Below are 20,685 nucleotides of genomic sequence, written 5' to 3'. Positions count from 1 at the left end.
AACATTTCTCCGTTCGTGCATCCTGTATGTCATAAAATTCTTCCGTGCAATGCACACTCTACGGTGGTGGAGCTGCTGAAAAGCAGAGCAAACTGTTAGAAAGTTCATCTGGTGTCTTGCGAATTTCATCTGATTGATTGGTTGTAGGATTTAACGTGCCGATGCAACGCAGACGATGAGGCGCGCCGTAATGGAGGGCTCCGGAATAATTTTGACCCCCTGGGATCATTAACGTGCACCGAAATCTTGTACCCACGGGTGCTTTTCCTTTTTGCCTCCATAAGAAAAGCGGCCGCCGCGGTCGGGAATCGAACTTGCGACGTCATGCTAAGCAGTCTTAGCCACTGAGCCAACGCGGCGGGTGCGAATTTCACCTATGCCACTTGTGCGCATACTCATTCCTGAAAAGGGAGAATTATATCATAGCCATCAAGTTCTTCAAAGAGGATGTAGCCATAAATTGCACCAGAACTTGCACGTTTCGTGAGCACTTTTCGTGGGCATTGGACGAAGCTTATGCCTGAAGGCTGTTCTCGCCTTTTGCAAATATTGAGGTTGCTTTGCGGATGTTCAAAGCCAGACATGCACAAGAACCTACATTCAGTAATCCCTCATTAACTCAAACTCAGATACCTTGGAATACCGATTAAGCTGAAACATTTTCTCACCATGCATTTACCTCCTGTAGGCACTACGTATTTGCCCCCCTTTATCACAAAACATCTTTTCGGGGGACCACTGATATCGCAGTACATTGCAGAGAGGGCACAGGCAAAGTCTGTTACAGGTAGCTGATAAGGTTTGCATTCGGAGTCTCAGCTCCCACTACGCACCGAACGCAGTCATGAGTGGCAAATTTATGAGGAGTACGCACTGTACAAGGCTGATTTCCTTGTTAAGGAAATGCTGTCCGCCGCCTACATCATTGAGATAGCTGTGGACAATGCAGCTGATCATGCGGACAACGAGGAGCCTCAAGAGCCTACAATGGCAGAAACCGCTAACATGCTGCGCCTGCTTTGCAACAAGGTAGAATGTAGCGGTGGCGACCAACAACTGATGCCACGCATTGAGCAGCTCGAGAACGCCCTTCCGGAACCAGACTTGAATGCGAAACAAGCAAGCATCACTTAGTTCTTTCTTCCGCAATAATAAAGATTTGTTTTTCCTGTTTACCTTTATTACGAAAGCTCTTCTCTGCAGTGGAGGTTTTGTTACCAGCATTCGCTCTCATTTCAATGATACGGTCACAAATTTGCGGCATTTTGCATAACTTCTCCGCCTATCTCAAAAATTTGTGTATTTTACATCAAGTTAATGAGGGCTTACTGTACATGGTTACTTGAGATTGGAAATTTCATGTCAATACTCCTTCGAGTAAGCTTTAACCTTCAAAGGGGCAAAAAATATAAGAACGGGGCATCAACAAGGCTGCTTTCAACATAGGCCCCTTCACACTCACCAGTAATGAAAAACTTCATAAGTACAGAAATTTCGTGCGGGTGCATGTTGAAAGGGCCATTACCATATACATAATTTCTTATAATGGAAGGTGACATGCTGCGGTGGCTCAGTGGCTAAAACGTGCACCTGAGCACGAGGTCGCGGGTGAAATTCCCTGCTGGGGCGGCCGGATTTCTGATGGAGGCGAAAGGCAAAAACGCCCGTGTGTGCGAGATTTCGGCACTCGTTAAAGATCCCCAGGTGGTCAAAATCAATCCAGAGCCCTCCACTATGGCGTACCCCATCACCTGCGTTGCGTCGGCACGTTAAACCCTGCAATCATTCACTCAATTATAGTGGAAGGTGAAACAGGTGGCACTGGTGCTACAGAAAAAAGCATTAAGAGGTAGTTTTCACGTCAAGGATAAAATATATGTAGTTTGAGGTTTATTTCAGCAAAACAGGACATAAAGGCTTGTCGTATGACAGCTTGACAGGGGGTCCAGTACCCAAGGCACACAGACAATGAAAGATAATTCACGTACACATGGAAAACAACTCAACTAAACTACAAATGTTTTTCCGCCTGAGTCACACAATTTGAGTGATGTAGACAACAGTAAAATGCGTTGTTGGGCTAGTTGGTGCATTATGAATTGCGAAATTTGCGCTAACCGGACATATTGTCTTCTTTTCTCTCTATGTCCAGTTAGCGCAAATTTTGTAATTCATAATGGTAAACAACGCACATACAAACATACACGTGTTTTTCTCCTAGGTAAGAAAAAACCATGGAAGTGATTTACACATGGAAAACAATACATATAAAAGCATATAGGTGCTTTTATTTTAGGTATGAAAAATTAATGACACTGATAAAAACATACTAGAACATGTAAATGTTATTTTTATAAGTAACATCAATAATTAATAAACATTCCCAATGCCAGATGGAGTCACACTAACATCTAAATGATAATGATGCTCTACTGTACACCATAGCAAAAATGTTATCGTTTACAAAGAATTCAACTAGAAAAAAAGAATGTAGTAGTTATTGGCAGTGTTTTTTAACTCAAGAAGAGAAAGTAATGGGAAGTGATGTGTGCTTGTTAAGCATGTGTTTAGTGACGTGCAATCATACAATAAAACTGTAAACAAGAACATTTGAATGCAAAAAAGTTATGGGTAGCACATAGTAATTATCACAGCTTCTCTAGTACATGTCACATTTTGTGTTGCCAGAACATGCAGCTTTAGCCTGTATACGTATAAACCAAGGCATGCTACAGATTAAAAGGTTATGACACTTGTGCACAGATGCAAGTAAAATCATTCATGTAAACAGGTTTAGAAACAACAAATGGCAATTTTGGGGAAGCCTTGTAATAATTACATAATTATTTGCATAATTACCAGCAGACGACAAAATAAAGTGAATGAGGTAAAGTGAGGTGCGTGAGTGACTGGTATGGTATCAGGCGCAAACCAGGCAGTTGTCACATGGACGCGTCCTTTCTCCTTTATGGTGAAACGTTGAAAGTTGCCCGCATTTCACCTGCACGTTTACCCACCCTTCCTCGTGTTTTCCAACTTTCTGTGTGACCCGGAGCTCGTTGCAGTGCTTCCAAGCGAAGTCGCCTTGCTGCACAGCTGGTGGCTTGATTGGAACCGCCTTTGGTAGGGGAGCCTCGGATGACCAAGCGATTCGATGAGCTGGGGCATCCACTTGCCAGGATCTTGTATGCCTGCTGAAGGTGTTGGTAGGCTTCCCCTTTCTTGTCTTCATCTTTGCAGTACATGATAACACTGGCGATCCGGTGTAGTGCATCAGTCAGTAGGCGTCGGGTCTTCTTACTGGTTTCCCACACCGTTTTTGGAAGCTCTGCCACAGTTGGCGCTGCGTCTGTTGCATCACAGTCCATGCCAGCATCAGACGTACATGGTGCGTCCCAGTCACTTGGTGCAGCAGGAATGTCTATGTGAAGACTTAGCAATGGCCCTTCGGTGTACTCTTTAGGTAGCCTTGCCAATGACCGTTCACTAAAGAACCGAAAAATAGCGAAGAACTGCTTGCATGGCAGCTTGTGCCTCATGAAATCCTGACATGTGCAGCATGGAATGTTCCGCATGCTGACTTGGCCATGTGCTCCAGCTCATATTCTTCTGCCATGTCTATACGAGCCATGATGTGCTTGATCACTTTCGGAGGTCTATTGTGCAGGTAGGTTGGCACATTTTCATGGTAGACGCGGTACGAGGAGGATCTTTCTATGTTCTTCTGGATGAAGACGTTCTGTCTTTCTGGCAGGAACTGTTTTACCACCGTGGTGATCAGGCTTGACAAGCTCCTTTTGCCGCGGCTCCATTTCAGGTAGTACTCCTTGAGGAGTCTGTTGTGTGTTTCAGTGCCATTGTTAGTTGTGAGGACAACAGCAAACTTGTTTCGACGAAACTGCACCCACATTTTCGCTACTGGCATCCACTGGGTCTCAAAATATGCCACCACCTTGGGGTTCTGCCAAAAAACAGAAGCTTTTAGAGAGCTGTAGGCTTTGTCGCATTCATCTTGAGAGTTTGAGTTTGCGACTCTCCTGAAATGGTTCAGGAGAGCGTCTTTTTGGTCTGGTGGTACATCATTTTCTCTCCGTTTCACCCACCTTTCCCAAGCCTGCTCGCGATGGAAGTTCAAGAGCATAATTTCGCTTTCCGGAAAGGTGTCTTGGATTGCGGAAATCTCTGCTTGACAGCAGTCAATCATCCAGTATTCTGGTGAGAAGTTTTTGTTCCAGTTCTTAAAAACAGCCAGAGCCTCACCAATACATGCTGCCGTTTCGAATTGCACCACAAAAACACCAGCTATCATGTAATTTGTAGGTGTCTTAACTACTAAAAAAAGTAGCAGGTTGTAGTCAGTTGTCCTATTCGTGGCATCTAAAGAGGTAACATTATTACCGTACTGCGTAAGCAGTTGTTGCATGAAGTGCGATTGGTAGGAGAAAAGCAGGGTTTGTTGGCACTCCTTTGCCAGCAAATTTTCAACGTTGACGTGTTCGTCTTCATTGCAAGAACCTCCACTTGCCTCGTCAGGTTGGCAGTATGGCCGGAAGACCTTAGAGGTTTTTTCCTCTGCTTGCAGCTCAGATACCATCCGAATTATGTTCTCTCGGTCAAGATTACTGCAGCGTTCCTTCCTCAAGGCCTCCTGGATGTGGTTGGCAACATCTTTTGAGGTTGGGTAAAATGCTCTGCAAGTGGTATCGGGTTTTTCTTTACCCGCAAACAGCACATCCTGAATATAATACTTCAGGCATTTCTTCACCTCATTCACGGATGTGATTCCTTCGTGAACAAGGTCACCGATGCGATTCATGATGTTCTGGTCCACTGCCTGTCCGTGCTTTGTGAAATGGCCAAAGTCGTGTTCCGTATGAGCTGCCATTTCTGACATCGTGATGTACAGTCTTATCTCGGACCTTGGTGGCTGGTTGCTCGCAAGCTGTGTCATTGACTTCTTCAGGGCCGTTGATTTTGCCGTGACAACCTTGTTTCTGGAGCCGCCTCGGACATCAATCTAGAAGCATTAAGTTCATGTTATTTTCATTCACTGTATATCACGGCCTGGCAAAAGCACATTTTTTGTTGTGGACATATTCTGAATGTATAGTCCACCGCACTGCACCACAGAGATTTATTTGGGTGGCTTGTTTGATGTTGATGCAGATTTAACTAAGTGACAGCAAAAGAAAGGCTGAAATCCCAGCACACAGGCCTAGCATGTTTTTTTCCCACCTCCATCAAGAAAATTGCCACTATGGACGGGATTAAGCTTACGTGCTTATGCTCAACAGCACAGTGATTTGGCTTTCAAACATTGACCAGATTTTTAAGTAGCTACAGACCCAAGCATAATGATTCCTGTGCGCAAAAAAAGTGAGGATCAAACAAACCGCTAGCAATTACAGTGGCTTCGGAAATCACTAAAAAAGCCAAACAAGCTGAGTGGCTTTTTCATCTGCTCTACTTTGGCTATGGGCGCTTCTTCAGTCTGTCACAGTGGTTATATTTCCTTTTTTTTCTCAGGTGACCGCACTTCGTTTTTGCAAATTTATCGTGGGGTACACTTTTGCTGGGGCTCAACTGAGTGCTTAAAGGATTTTTTTAAGCCATAGTTTTAATGAGCACATTATTGTATGTGATAGTTTATGTTGAGGCTGCTGTGCAAGACCACCAGCCGCAGGGCAAAGGTTTCCTCGGGTTTTCTGACTATGGTGTGCGAGCAGGGGCTGAAGAAGATATTTTGAAGATAGCTCCGGCTCTCATCGCAGGCATTACGAGAGGTCATACCCTTTTCCCATTTGTGGGCTTGTAAGCCACCTCGAAGGGGCCTTGACAAATGTGGCACCTATTCTAATGAAGGAGCCGCACCTGTTAAAGAAGTTTGTGACTGATGGCAAAAAAATATTTTCGAATGGGCAAGAGCCGGATCCGAACTGACCATTACAATGCAATATGTACTGATTGCTACTATAGATACTAATTGGTAAAGGTTGGTGCTGCCGTACAACTGTTGAATTTTACTTCAGTAGTTGCAGATTGCACTGTGAGTGTAGCAAAGCTGGCGAAGTTGTGAATTTAATTCAGTGCCACCTGACAACCTGCACCATCCCCACTCGCCAGTTGTTTTAAACGCTGGCTACCGTAAGCACCGGCTGTGATGGGCAGTTCGCTATCTATAAAGCCACTCGTGGATTAGAACAGAAACAGGAAAATGAGTTATTTCCCAATTATTTTAATAAACACTGTACCTGAAGAATGTTGTTCATTGCACCATAAGTATGAGAAAAAAAGCATCTACTTCATGATATCTTTGCGTTTCTACCTATACAAGCCACTGGCTTTTATTAGCGCCCTTGGCAGCTTATGCTTCATCAGAAGATATTTGCTGGCCACTAGTACTAGGAAGGGAATTTTTTCCCCACGAAATTGCAGGTTCAAATGCTAATAACGATTGTTAGCATCAATGCGACTCCCAACAGAAGCCAACATGCAGTGAAGGCTACGGTGGCATGAAAAAAAATGGCGGTAATTTATTGTGTAAGCCTTTAGTATTGCACTTATTGTCCCTGCACATAAATGTACAGTTGGTAGCAGCCCTTTGTTTTTTGGCTGTGATAAAGCAAAATTGGCTTTACTAATTTTATGGTTTGCTTGACGTATGACAGCCTTTAAAAGGGGTGGGAGCATTTTGAAGAAACCTTCTTTAATGTGTGCCTACCAGCTTCAACATAAAAGTAATAAATATGTAGCAGCTTTGAAATGGTTTTAGGAAAAGCAGCGGTAGCACAGAACACATTGCATATAATGTTATCACTGAAATGACTGCTTGCCATACATACAGCATAGTCAGGGAAGACTTGAACCTTCTTTATGTGCATCGTTGCAACACATCCCTTCTTCTTTGTGCCTTGGATTTTGATGCGCCTCTTTTTGAAAGTTTCAGCTGTCCAGTCTCCATGGTGTTGTTCAGCAGCATTCTGTACAGCCTAAAAACAACAGCAATCAGAAACATTCTCAACCAGGAAAAAAAAACTTTACATATCATCTAAGAACAAGTTTGTCACATGAACACATTTAAATTAACAAAGGGGTGCCTACAGTAGTTCAGTTATACAACCAGAAGTTTCTATTCAGTTGTTGTGGCAATGTTGTGCAAGGAAGTATCCAAGCATACTAATTCACTTTGCTCGCAATAATATGAAGGTGGTGATTAGTAAAGCAAAAAAAGCATTAAATGCTCTAACTACTGTTTACTGCATTTCAAACAGGTACACGTGTTTGGTGAGCTCTAGAGAGTTTTGTGTTGCTACGTCATCTCTAGATTATTCTCTCGAACCCAGTTGCAATCAACCTAATGTAGATGGTGACATACTTAGCATTTATGCTTGAACATAAATATTATTTTTAGTTATAGGTGCTGCATTTTTGCCTCTTCCAGGTTCTTTAGGCTATCGAGATTTATTGTCAAAACTAAACTTGGTCCAGTATTATATGGTAACTGGGTTATTGAACCACACATTGTATGGGAATGTTGGTGGCACTGCAATTGCATGCCTGCAGTTGGTACATGAAAATTAAGCTTAAACACGTACAAAATCAGCAACAAAGGTACTTTGGTTGCTTCTGCTGGCTCAGTATTAACATATGCTTGTAAGTGAGCAAAGCTGCTCACATGCAAGAGCTTCTTCAAAAAATAGCTTATCTACTGGTATATGTTTATCTATAGCAAAAACATTATCCAAGCAAGAACTGCCTTTTGATAACCCTATAAATTTTCTTTTCTTTCTACAAATTTTGAGCCGAATTCACAGACTTTTGAATAATACATTTAGTTTCACAAAAGAACGAAATTCACTCAGAGCTACTGGCATTCTCAGGTGAAAAATATCCCTTCTGGTTCCAGTTCAACTGGTTTATTGGACAATTCCCAGCTGAATCCCGTAGCCACTGGAACCACTCGGACCAAACCAGTAATTCTGGGACCAGTAGGACTGGGACCAGCAGGGGTAAACCAGTAGCATCTGGGATCAGTAGTGTTTAAAACCAGTATCAACTGGTCGTAATCCTTGCGGACCAGTGGTATACTGATCGACAAAACACACGATTCTCAGACAGGGTACTAGCAGAAGGCACATGAAAGATAAACTGCTCAAGAATATTTCAATCCCAGATGGGAGTGTTTCTAGCCTAGACGGAATATAACAGAAATCATTCGCAGCTCATCGCAAGATAGTGCCAGTCATGATTTATATTGAAAAAACAAGTACGGCAAATAAACAAACATTTTATTAGACTGATAAACTTTAATACTACAGTTTCAAAACAAGCTGTGACATGTTCCTGCCATAGCAGAATGGCTGGGAAGTGAAGAAGATACACAATACAATATTTGGATATACACGTGGTCCTACCTTCGCGGTCTAGCAAACAGCAGACCTCGGGACATGGCACAACAGTAAGTGCATAATGACGCCTCTTCTGAGCAGGATGAATGCATAGGAAAGCACTTGTTGTGACTGCACAGCTGAAACACTTCTGCGAACCACTTGAACAAAAGTGATTTGGAAGCACAAATGAAGACTTCATTGTCCGCTAGAACCGCATTGGAGAAGCCTCGTACGTCTCATCGAAAATATAAGCACCAACAAACTAGCGCCGCCATTACTCGACTACGTGATGCTGTCGCTCAATGAATAAATTGTTACTAACGATGCAGTTCACTTGTTTAAGGTACGGACCAACTTGCACTCTTTTTAACTCGGTGAACTGAACTTACAGCCCTCCATGCTTACAGCGCAGTCGTGCTTCACCGCCATTTTGAATATGCAATCGGCTTAGCTTAGTTTGGCTCATCCGTGGTTTGGCTTGACTTCAAAAACTCCTTTGAGACAATGTTGCCAGCAGCGTTATGAGGTGGACTACTCAATTTTTTTCTGCATTACAAGTTCTTGTCGCCTTGCGATGTGTAAGAACGTTGGTGTAAACACTCCTAAAGACGACTGTCCAACATTTGTGCTGATTGGGTGTATTACGTTGCCCAAGTATTCACTGGTGGCCAGGAGAACATTACGTGTAATAAAATTATGTAAATGCGGCGCAGAAAAAGTTCACCTAAATATTTTATTAGCTGCATGAACCACCGTTAACGTTGGCATGAACTGCATTTAAAGGGACACTGAAGTGAATTTGTCAAGCTCCCGTTTTTGCTTGCACTGTGTAGACTGGCTCAAATTAGCACACTTATCATCGTTTATCCGGTTGACAAATCGGTAATTATTTTACAAAGCGCGAAAGAAGAAAAACTACCATGCGCGGTTTGCGGCGGCCGCACAAATTAAGCTGTGACGTTGGGAGGAGGGGGCGCCGTGATTGGACGATGCCCAAGGTTAGCAATCAAACAAGTTTCGGTTTCGGTTTCGGTCTGTAAAACAACATGTTTGACATTCGATGGCGTCGTTGGATGGGCATTCTCAATATCCCAGTTATCGTAGTACCGCGCTTCTGCCATGTTTTCGGCTGTAAAATGAATAAGATAAGCCTCCCAGGACGGCTTGGAATCGTAGCATTCACTATCTGAGGCCTACGCAGTGCATGAACGCCCTCCACTTCCCCGCAGACGCTCAAATGCATGCGCTTTTCCCCCATATTTGGAGCTTGCCTCACTCATGCCTGTATCGTAAAAAGCGTGTTCGCACCAGGCCAAGGGTCTGTTGATTCTGGCCTGTGCCCACTGCCCGCAAGCAGTCGGTGCTAATGGCAACAGCACGCCAACGAGAACTCGCTAGCGCGGCAGTGCCAGCCTGCGCGAGTTCTGTGGACTAGTTCGTGGAGCAATGAACGTTGCGGCCCCCCCAAAAAAAGTGAACCAAGTATAGAAAACATCGGCAAAAAACGAAAAAGTTAACTCATAAAAAAAAAAGCATGTACCCGCGGCGATTCGAACTTGTGACTGGCAAAACACTTGCGGTGACATACCTAGCGCACCAGACGACTAGGCCAGAGAAGGCTTTTTTTTTCTTTATTGCCATACTTTGACACACAAACAAAACACTACACTCTTAAAGACGCTAGCCAGCACTTGACTAACAGAGTAATGGCTAAAATTGTTTCATGTTTGTTAAAGTTTCAAACACGGGCAACCATTCCGGAGGCTCAGGCTGAGCCCTCCAAACTTCAATAATCAGACGAACAGACTCAGAAAAGTACTCTTTGGACCGTTTGGCATCGATGTCGCGATGGCGGATGGCCATGCGCGATTTCCAAATGCCGTGCAGGGCCAGAACCATGACGAGGTCATATGGTACCCCATCCTCGCTTTGAATGGGTAGAAACCTGATCCCGTAGGCATCCAGGGGGAAGTCCTTCTTTAATGTGCGCTGAAGCACATCCCAAACGAAGACCCCATCCCAACACTCCAAGAAAACATGTTCAACCGTCTCGGGTTTTTTGCATGAGTAACAGTCTACCCCCCATGGAATGTATAGACCTTTCTCTTTTTGCCAGGTTTTTACTGGAAGGACGCCCACGGGAAGTTTAAAAAAGAACGTTTTAACCCATGGCGGCACTGCCATTCTCTTTACTCGTTTAAGTACGTCCTGCCCAGGCCCTGCACGGTACATGGATCTGTACATCGGCTCAGGCAAAACAATATCCGTGAGGTCATGATACAGTCTTTTGCGCGTCACGTTTGATAAGTATTCAAGCGTGAAGCGGGCCCGTAAAAACTTTGTTGCCAGTACCACCTCCCGAAAATATCCTCTGGGTGCACCAAAAGTAAAAAAACGCAGAAGAAACAACAAAATCAGGTAGCGCCCTACCTAGCCTCATCTGACACACAGTGCGCAAGAAAGGATCATTCACGTCACGCAGAAACAAAAACCGATTGACAACTTGTCGCAAAAACAAATGCGATAGAGAAAGACCCCCGACGCGCACCCGCCGAAACAAGTTCGTCCGGCTCGTTTGCTCCCACGTGGACCCCCATATAAACACTGCAAACACACGATGCAGAGCCTGTACGTTCTTACGCGAACAGTGAAGTACCTGAAGAACGTACCAGAGTTTGCTCAGCCGCTGGCGGGAATGGAAAATATCAGGTATATAATGTATAACCAGTTTACAGTTTTATTTAGTTTTAGTATTTCAAACAGCTTAGATGACTATTTGTTGTATTGCGCTCGTGCAGTAAGCGTCCCCCGAGTTTCCACAATAGCTCACGTCTAGCAATTGCATTTTGTAGACGGGAAAGCGTTCGCAGATGCGTAGTCGTGCTCCTGACCGCTCTGCTTGTTCGCCCAGCGCAAAAAAGTGCTTCCCGCACCCTAGTTTTACGCTGTACGGTAAAGATATCAGTTGATTTTATTTCCTTAGTACCTATATTGACTTCGCCCACTCTTCTCCCCCTTCAAGAGGCCTTATATTTTCCTACTGGCGTACCAGTCAGCGAAGCGTCGCATGTGCGCTTGTGCAGCGCTTGTGTGAAGCGACCTTGACTTGGAGCTAGATACAGTGTACAAACTAGCGAAGTAAAGAAAGGCGCATTCTTCCATTCCCAAACGTTTTGTGGCTTAGTTTCAACTGATCGAACGAATTGCGACGACCCGTCGGCGGCCGGCGGACTAAATGGTGGGCCGACTGACTCGGTCGCGGAAGGTCGGCGAGCCGTGCAGTAGCGCAGCCAATTGTCAGCTCCTCTCCTGCTGACGTCACACGAAAACGCCACAGAAAATGGGCGAGCGTAAAGAGAGGAGGACAGCATTATCGAATTGATTTTTCTACTAAATAAATTCGCGTAAACGCGCACAGAGTGGTCGAAGCAGGGCCCAGGGACTCCGGACTACAGTTTGCGCTCGTAATCCCGCATTGTTTACAAATCACTTCAGTGTCCCTTTAAGCTGCTCCGGGCGTAGCGCAGGCTAAATTTGTGCCTGCCTAATGCAATTAATATTTAAATGTGTAACCAAACAGCTCTCTTCTGATGGGATGATTGATTCACAACCAATTGTGGTGTGCCAAAGTTGCAAATTATCGTTCAATAACCCCATTGAAACTCCTTATCCTTGTAAAAAAACGTATGTCTGTTAAGAGACATAGCCAAAAGGTAAAAGTTATAGTTGCTTGAGAATGAGGGCCGAAAAACTTTTATTAGCAGATTTCTCAAGAATAACGCGGACGTAACTGGAACTGGAACTATGTTTTATCCGAAATACAAAAATTTACATGACGTGTAACTTCAGTTTAAAACAATAACCTAGCTGGGACCAGTTGAAACCAGTTTCATGTGGTAACAATTGAGACTACATGAAACCACTAGCACACCCGGCTGCGGCTGGTGCTACTGGGACCAAAATTGAAACCATGTATTCTTGGTAACTGGGCCCAGATGAAACCAGATGAAACCATGGTTCACGACAGCATACAAAGAAGCTCCACGTACGTTGCTATTCTTTTCATATGCTATTTTTTACTTTTATACAAAAAAATAATCATATTTTGCATCTAGAGAATTCAAGCGGGCTGTCAGGGATGGACAGAATATTGGTGGAGGTGACCAATAGTTGTCACTGATATCAGCAACCTACATTGACAAATGCGCATATTTAGAAATTGGAGAATGACCTAATTAAGTTCTTGATATAAGTACCTGGCAATGCCCATGTTATTCTTATATTTATTTTTAATGACCTTGACATAATTTTGGCATCTAATGCTCATGAGAACATCTGGTGAAGCAGGAGCACTAGTACTGATGCTGGTTAAACGAGAATGAGCCAAAACAGTTTAAAAGTTCTAAATCACCAACAAAAATTCAGCAAAAACAATTATTGAGGGAAAAATATGCAAATTTGTGTTCTTTTGGGATATGTGTTTAACTTTCTATGCGTACTTACTGAAGAGGATGGCTGCCGTTCCTTTGCGTGTCTGTCTTTTCCATAAAGACATCCTTTATCAGTCAAGGCCAGCACCCGGAAAGGCATCACCAAGTTCAGTGGAACAGCTCCGCGGTTCATGGAGAACATCAGCTTCACTGCATGCAGATTTGCACCAATGGGTCACTTCCTGCTGTCTGTGCACGTGCTCCCCTGAAACTCGATCTATTTATGTACACTAAAATTTACCATATTGTGTCAACCTCACTAAAGAGAATCCATGCATGCTAAATTTTATTTTATTTCCGATTTTTTTTCCTGACACTCATTGTCGTAGTCTTGCTGCTCGCCTCGGTAGCCACTGTCCGACTTTTTTATTATCCAACTCTTTTCCCCTTAACTCTGCTAGCTGTTTTTTAATGCGCCTTTGTGCGTGCGTGTGTATTCAACCGTTCAGAATCGAACGTTCGGACCTAAAAGTTCAATTAAATTAGCATGGTACGCCTTTGAAAGGACACCGACATATTTTTTGGAAAAAAAGAAAAATCGCAGTCGCACCTTGGTTTTTGTTCGGCTTCACCGTGGAGCAGCGTCAACGTGCTGTGAAGCCAACTTCAGCTTTAAAGGAGCCATGAAGACAAAATACAAGTTGGGTTTATTAGAAAGACTGCTTAGCCCCGATAACAATGACACCAATCGCAATCTTCGAAAAAATAACGGAGATATTCAAGGAAATGTGGGAAGCAGTCGCGACCCCCTAGCCAATTCCCCGCAACTTTTCTATGACGTCACGGAACTTTGTTTGTGCGATTGGCGGCCGCCTAGCTGACCTGTCGCGACGACACATGACTGGACGCCTGTAATGGGGCCTCTAGTTCCATTTGAATGCATTACTTGAATGCTAACGCGCAGTTAACGCACTGAATATTATGTTTTATTGTTGGCCCGTATGACGTCATTCTTGCTCATAACACGTCACTGTGGCGCAAAATTTGAAACATCTTAAATACTTCTTGCTTTTTTTTCGTTAAAAAACATCTTTTGTGGCTGTAATGGAGCTGAGTGAGATACTGAATTCTAGTTCTTTAAAATTAACAAAGTTGTATTTTCTCTTCATGGCTCCTTTAAGGAGAGGTCTTTCAGCGCGTTCGTACGCGCGTTTCTGTGTTTTTTTTTCGCTGTGTCTAAAGGTACGTCATACGTACCCGCAAAATTTCTTAAAGATACGTCGGACGTACCCGAAATATTTCTTAAAGATACGTCAGACGTATCCGCAAAATTTCTTAAAGATACGTCGGATGTATCCGCAATATTTCTTAAAGATACTTCGGACTTATCCGCGAAACCTTTTAAAGTACGTCGGTGTATTCGGTTTCACTCGGACCTCTGAGCCACCTTAGCGAGCTTATCCGAGCGCTTTAATGTCAACTGTCACTAAAGTTCCGTCCAGAGGAAGCACAACTGATGCGTGGTGACAGCAGTCTTTTGATTTTCACCCAACCGGCCAAACCGCTTCCGAGCACTGACTGGCCAGAGTCACTGTTAGTTGTTCATCATTATTAACGATTGCAGATGATCATACGTAACTTTAATGACGGCTACGGTGGCCCTGGCTTCAGTGAATTATAGTGGTTCGGCCGTTCGTGTAAAAATCAATACCGACTGCTCTCACCGCCTGGATTATAAAACGGGCGTGAAGTATAGCTATTAATAGCGTCACTACATAAAAGCGTAGCTTATTTAGTGACGCTAGCTCAGACTATTCAAAGCAGGTCGCGCGGATACACGCTGTTACTTTTACATTTCCATGTCCACATGCAAGTGATTTTATGATTTTTTTATTCGCAACTCGCCAATTTAATAACGTGGCTCAACACAGCCGAGAGAGACCATTTTCAATGGCAGCCCCAGAGTAGAGTGAGCTAGAAGATACTTCTAGTTCACTCTACCCCACAGTCAGTCGACGCGTAAATTAAGCCTACGGAACACTTCGGCCGATTATGAGCTCACGAAAACACTAAATATTATTTGCAGCGGCCGGTAACACTCTGCGTGCATAAGCCAGTAGCCTAAGTGTTGACTGTTAACGACAAGAATTGTTTATCGTCGAGAAAATAGCTTTCCGCTGCCTTGTTTTCTTACATCACCAATCGAGCTTCCTCGCACACCCGGGCGCCGCCATGTTTACGCTGCCCTCCTCCGCGGAACCATCCCCTGTAGCCTCCTGCGGCGACTGCCATGCTTTCTCTATGGGCGCGGCGTAAATAAGGCGGAACCAACCATTTTTAATGACGTTATGCGTAAATATGGTGGTGGGAGAACAATTTTTCGTGATCGTTACGTCACAGCCTGACAGGCTCCTCCCACTGACCGAACTCTTCTAAATAGAAGGCTCTGCACCATGGAAGAAGAAAATTTTCTTTCCTCCATGCTCTGCACCCACCGGGCGCCCGGGCGCCTCTCGCTTCTTGCGCCTGCCACAGACCAAGGGCGCCTGCGAAACCGATGAGGCTTTTTTCTTGTTTTTTTTTTAAGCAAAGCTTTTTACCTCTACCTCCCAAGGGTTCTTTCGCGACCGTTGGTGTCAACAGAAAACTCCCGCGAACAAATAAAAGAAGTTACTGGCACCGCCAGGACTCGCACCTTGAACTAATGTAGTAACGGAGCGTGAGCTCGTTCTCTTACCGATTGAGCTACGAGCCGATGTGGAAACGGAGGAGACAGGCGGTGCACTCACCAAGCACATCTGCGGGTTTACCCCCTGCGTTCTCGCTGAATGCCACGTGATAGCGTCGCGCGACCTCTCGCGCTGCTGTGCGCTCCGCCTACGGCACGTGTAGCGGCCGTGTGCGCACCTTGAGCATGCGCTAGGACTTACAAAACTTGAAGGAAGCTCATACCAACGCATGCAATCTCACTTCCAGTTCGCCACTATGCTAATGCCTGTGGCCCCCAGTGTTCACCTCAAAAATCAGAGCTCCTTGTCGTCCGCCCTCACGCCAAACGACGCATCAAGGAAGACACTCAAATACTCCTTGATGGCCAGGCCATCACTCCAAGCCCCATCATCAAGATCCTGGGCCTACATCTCCAGTCCGACACCAAGAGTGACGATCCTTGCAGCGCCTCAAACAGAGCATCAATCAAATCACACATTATCAGGCGTGTTGCCACCAAGAAGCGAGGCCTCAAGCAAGCCAATACGCTTCGAATAATTCAAGCTTTCGTTCTCTAGAATATCACTTACGTCACCCCCTATCTTCTTCTCGGCAAGGAGGACATAAAGATGCTTGATATAATGATTATAAATGCGGTTAAGCGGGCCATGGTCTTCCCATGAGTGCGTCCACGGAGTTGCTGCTTAGAATGGGGTTTCACTACATGATGGAAGAGCTGATAGAGGGCCATCTACCTAACCAGAAGCTCCGATTGGGCAGAACTGCAGTGGGTCGCCACAACCTTCACTAGATTGGCTGGGAAGCACAAAATGTCACTCCCGGACTCTTGGCGAAAAGACCCAAAGATTCTCTCTTTACCTAGAAATATGAACCCCTAACACCAAAAGGGTCGCCAAGAAGCACGGGTTGAAGCGGTCAACACCACCCTCGGCGGGTATTATGCAGTTATCTACACAGACGCCTGCCAACATCGAGGGCAGCAGTACGCCATCATCGTGGCTATCACCAGAACCAACATCCTTGCGCGTGCCTAACTCAAGACCCAAGACATGACGGCAGCAGAAGAGGCAGCCATCGCCTTGGCTCTCGCTCAACCATGGGTTCGGATGGTAGTCACCGATTCCCAACAAGCCTAGCAGAATTACCAGTCGGGGTGGGTGTCTCAAGCTGCACTGCGTGTGCTAAAAAACACTGCCCAACCGGTTCCATTCAGCTCACCTAGACGCCTGCTCAAGCTTTCATGGAGGGCAAACAATACGCCCACCAACAAGCCTGTGCTTTCACACCCCCCCCCCCCACCCCTACCCCCCACCCCTGCTATGGAGCTGCACGAGGACAGTCACCCGCTTGTCACGTTCAGGGACATAACCCAGCATTATCGCCTTCAGAGACAGATCCTACCCTCACCGCACCATGAACTTTCCAAGGAACAACTACCCTACGACTCATACCAACGGACGCGTCTTCACTCAATGCACGCGAATGGCTACGACACCGAATATAAATTTTGCTCAGGAGTAGAAACACACTTAGGCCAACACACAACTTAGGCCAAGTTGTGACCCCGGATCCCAACCATGAGGCAGAGATAATTCGAAGGATAAGAATGGGGTGGAGTGCATTCGGCAGGCATTCTCAGATAATGAATGGCAGCCTACCATTGTCCCTCAAGAAGAAAGTGTATGACAGCTGCATCTTACCGGTACTCACCTACGGGGCAAAAACATGGAAACTAATACACGGCATCGAAGCGGGTACAACTGAAGAAGACCTAGCCGACCTGATCTCTACTACTGGTCCTAGAATACTTCACGCACGTATGATCGGACGCTCAACATCAGCCCTAATCACTTTCGACGGGCCACATGTCCCCTTCTACGTCAAGTTTGGAAGCACCTACACCCGCTGCCGTCCCTACCGACGATCCGTGCAGTTCTGTTCTGCATGTGGAGAACTCGGCCACCGCCAGGACGTTTGCCCCAACCCAGAAAAAAACGTCTGCAAGCTCTGCGGGGATGAAAACCCCCAGCCAAATCATTCGCGCCAACCAAAATGCAAATTATGCGATTTACCACATGAAACAGCCGGCAAGGACTGTAAGAAACGCCTTCGACCAAGCCCGCCACCTCTACACATCCGTGAGCGCTTCATCCGGTATCCGGAATACTCCGGAAACACCCCCGTTCAGTGCCCACCCGCCCAGGAGACTCGGTGAACGCTACCGCAAGACAACACCAAGGTGAGCTGGTCACAAGTCCTTAAGCACCCCCCCCCCCACTGCTCCGAACCCCTTTCCCCCGCTCCCAGACAGATTATCATCAAACACCAACACCCAACATTACGAGCAGACCGTCAGCACCCTACGTAGCCAAAACACGGAATTAACTAAAAGGCTTGAACTCACTGAGAAAGCCGCCCAAAGCAGAATCGAAGCCCTAGAACGCCAAATAGAACAACTTATCACCCGAATTGAAACATCTCAAAGCAGCTCAGCGACCCTGCGCCCTCTCCAACAAGACGCACCCGCGCCCACCCCTGACGCCCCACAGGTCCCTGCACTCCCGACATTTGAGCAGCTAAATCTCATGATAGAGCAGAAGATCGACCAGAAGCTGACGCAATTCAAGGAACAGGAAGAGCAACACCTCACGTCCCACTTGGAAAATGTCCACAAAGCTCTCGAGAACACTACCCATACCATCATGAAGTTAGGAGAAACACTCAACGCCCGCATGACTCGTCTCGAAGAAGCTCTTAACGACAAAGTTGACAAGATGGGCTTGAACCTCAACCAGCGCGTTATAAGTCTCGAAGAAGAGCACCAACAATCGCACAAAAAGCCCAAATCGCACCCCTTGCGCGAAGCCCATATGCAAGAAACCGGCGAACTACCCGACAATGACTAACGACCTCTCCCGCTCAGATACCTCCCCTACTCTCACCGTGTGGCAGTGGAACTGTAGGTCATTCAATTGAAAGCGACAGTCCCTCCTTTACTTCAGCCAGCAACACAATCCGGATGTTATTGCCCTACAAGAAACTGAAACAGAGCACATTAAATTAAGTGGATATGATACGCACATCGCTCTCGGTCGTTTCCGTACTGCAATTCTTACGAAGAAGCAGCACACCTCCCAACAGCACTTCTTCGATAACCCTATCGAACAAACCCTCGTCGAACTACTACCACGCAACAAGATTCACCCAAGCTTGTTTATCCTCAATATCTACAGCCCGCCATCTAAATCTCTTGTGGGCCTCGACAAACGCCTCCGAACGACCAAACGACTCACCCATGGACACAAACTGCTCGTCCTTGGCGATTTTAACGCTCCGCACACCGCATGGGGATACACCATTACAACTAAGAAAGGTGCAGATGTACATAACGCTGCACAGCAGCACCAGCTTACCCTCTGGACCGATCCCACACTGCCCACTCGCATCGGCAACAGCGTTTCCCGTGACACGACGCCCGACCTTACCTTCTCCCACAATACCAAGAACATCCAATGGACAAGACTGGACGAAACCCTGGGAAGCGACCATCACATCCTTCGCATCCTAGTAAAACATAATCGGATCCCCCAAAGAATCGGGCAAGCGAAAATCACGAACTGGACCGCTTTCCGTGAGTCCGCGCAGCCCGAAATTCTCACTGATATCGAGGAATGGACTAAAAATTATTGGATTCTGTTAATGAACACACTAAAACAGTTCAGCTTACGATGGACAATCCAGCGGCGGACGCGCATCTGCTTCATGTCTGGGATGCCCGGCGGAATTTGATACGTCGCTGGAAGAAACAAAAACACAACCGCAAGCTCAAACTGCGAATAGCGCAGCTGACTAAACAAGCTGAGGAATATGCAAACACCCTCAGCCGACAAAATTGGAACCTGCAGCTTTGCGAACAGTTACAAGGTACCTTAAGCAATCGCCGCACCTGGCTCATTCTCCGGTCTCTCCTCGGGCGCACGGAAAGCAAAGCAACTACGGGACACCACCTCCAGCGGCTCATCCACAACTATCCCGGTACCGATGAAGAACTCCTCCGCGACATCACGACCCACCATATTGGCGCCTCTCTTAGCGCTTCTTCCCCGACCATGGGCCTACCCGATTACGCTGGAAGACCTAACCCGGACCTAGACGCCCCTTTCACGACGACGGAAATTATCGCTGCTATCCGCAAACTGACCCGCAATACAGCACCGGTACATGATCGCATCAACAATAAAACACTGCGAAACCTTGACTATAAAACCATTGACAGCCTCTACAATACATCAATGAAAGCTGGGAGCGAGGACAATTACCGGCGCAGTGGAAACATGCAGACATCACCATGATTCCCAAGCCAGGCAAACCCATTAACTTCCGCAACTTGCGCCCAATCTCCCTTACCTCTTGCGTGGGCAAACTCTACGAACACATGGTGCACGACAGACTATCACCGTACTTGGAAGACAAGGAGTACCTCCCGCACACCATGTTTGGCTTTCGCCCCGGACTTTCAACACAGGACATCCTTCTTCAAATTAAAGAAGACTTATTGGATAATCTCAGCAGCCAACACAAGAGCGCCATTCTCGCACTTGACGTCAAAAGCGCGTTTGACAATGTCACCCATCAAGCTATACTCGAAGGCCTGCAATCTACCCACTGCGGAGAGAAAGTCTACCGTTATGTGCGCGACTTTCTCACCGACCGCACGGCCACGATTGGCGTGGGACAACTCCGCACGGCAACTCTAAAAACACCACCAAAAGGCACCCCCAAGGTTCTGTCATTTCTCCACTGCTTTTTAACTTGGCAATGCGAGGGCTACCGCCACTCCTGAACAAGATACCAGGAATCAGCCATGCGCTGTACGCAGACGACATCACTATCTGGACGCGTACAGGCTCAATAGGAGAACAACAAGACGCACTCCAAACAGAAATAAACATCACGGAAGAATACCTCAGGGCTCGCGGGCTTTCCTGTGCCCCTGACAAATCGGAACTTTTACTGCTCAAGAAACGCAGCAGAGGTCGCCCACCAGCCCCCATACCCGACCTTGAACTCTCAGTCAATGGTAACCCCATACCCCTGGTTAATACCCTACGGATTCTCGGCTTAATATTACAGAG

General features: G+C 46.0%; 1 pseudogene; it reads right to left on the bottom strand.

The window, feature by feature from the left end:
• Positions 1–1,747: 1,747 nt before the first annotated feature.
• LOC144140924 (uncharacterized) lies at positions 1,748–8,819 on the bottom strand (annotated as a pseudogene).
• Positions 8,820–20,685: the final 11,866 nt, after the last annotated feature.

The sequence above is a fragment of the Haemaphysalis longicornis genome, unplaced genomic scaffold (assembly GCF_048455015.1).
Source record: "Haemaphysalis longicornis isolate Haplotype H1 unplaced genomic scaffold, Haemaphysalis longicornis Haplotype H1 scaffold_56, whole genome shotgun sequence".
Taxonomy (NCBI): Eukaryota; Metazoa; Arthropoda; class Arachnida; order Ixodida; family Ixodidae; genus Haemaphysalis; species Haemaphysalis longicornis.
Note: the sequence above shows the minus strand (reverse complement) of the source record. Positions and strands in the feature narration are given on the sequence as shown.